This window comes from Octopus bimaculoides, chromosome 25, assembly GCF_001194135.2.
Source record: "Octopus bimaculoides isolate UCB-OBI-ISO-001 chromosome 25, ASM119413v2, whole genome shotgun sequence".
Classification (NCBI taxonomy): Eukaryota; Metazoa; Mollusca; class Cephalopoda; order Octopoda; family Octopodidae; genus Octopus; species Octopus bimaculoides.
The window spans coordinates 34,487,648-34,488,344 of NC_069005.1; the positions used below are offsets into that span (position 1 = coordinate 34,487,648).

Genomic DNA, 697 nt, shown 5'->3' on the forward strand with positions numbered 1-697 from the left:
ATTTGTTATATATTTATATTAAACAAATCGTTAAATTGTTAATCTGAATTCGTTTCTTATTTCTAGTTTCTTGTTCGATGGCTATCCTCAATTCGTTGACCGTTTCCACTTTTGATTCATAGAATTTAATCTTTTAAGTAATCACATAGAAGAGATCTAGTGCTTTGAGATCCGGTGAACGCTAAGCAGATTCTACTCGACCACCTGTTTTAGAAAATTTTATCGAGTTACGTCTTTATATTCCTATGATAGTGTGGAAGTGCCCAAATAATGCTGGAAATAAACTTCACATCTTCACCAATATATCAAAAGAAACTTTTCACTTTTGGCGGAACTTCACAAACCTCTTAAAAGTTAAATGTTTAACTTAACGTATTGAGTTCTTTATTCTGTTAATTCTATCAATGCTGCTATTGCTGTTGTTGTTGTTGTGTATGCATATATATATATAAACATATTTATGTGTGTATACCTGGTGCTGATGGTGGGTAACGGTTGCCTACTTCATATAGATATGAATGTTATATTGCAGCATCTATGCACATATGCAAGTGTATGCACCCTTGTGTGCACCTACGAGCATGTGATATCAGTGAAAAGGCATCTATACAGAATTAAAGATGAATGCGTAAAAATTGGGTAATTTGTGACAATAAGTTTTGTATGTATGAATGTATATATATATATATATATATAT

At 31.6% G+C, this 697-nt stretch overlaps 1 protein-coding gene across 1 annotated transcript in view; it reads right to left on the bottom strand.

Moving 5' to 3' along the window:
- The window catches only part of LOC106869076 (serine-rich adhesin for platelets), a 223,287-nt gene that overhangs the window by 155,402 nt on the left and 67,188 nt on the right, over window positions 1-697 (bottom strand). The gene's annotated exons all lie outside the window — the stretch shown is intronic.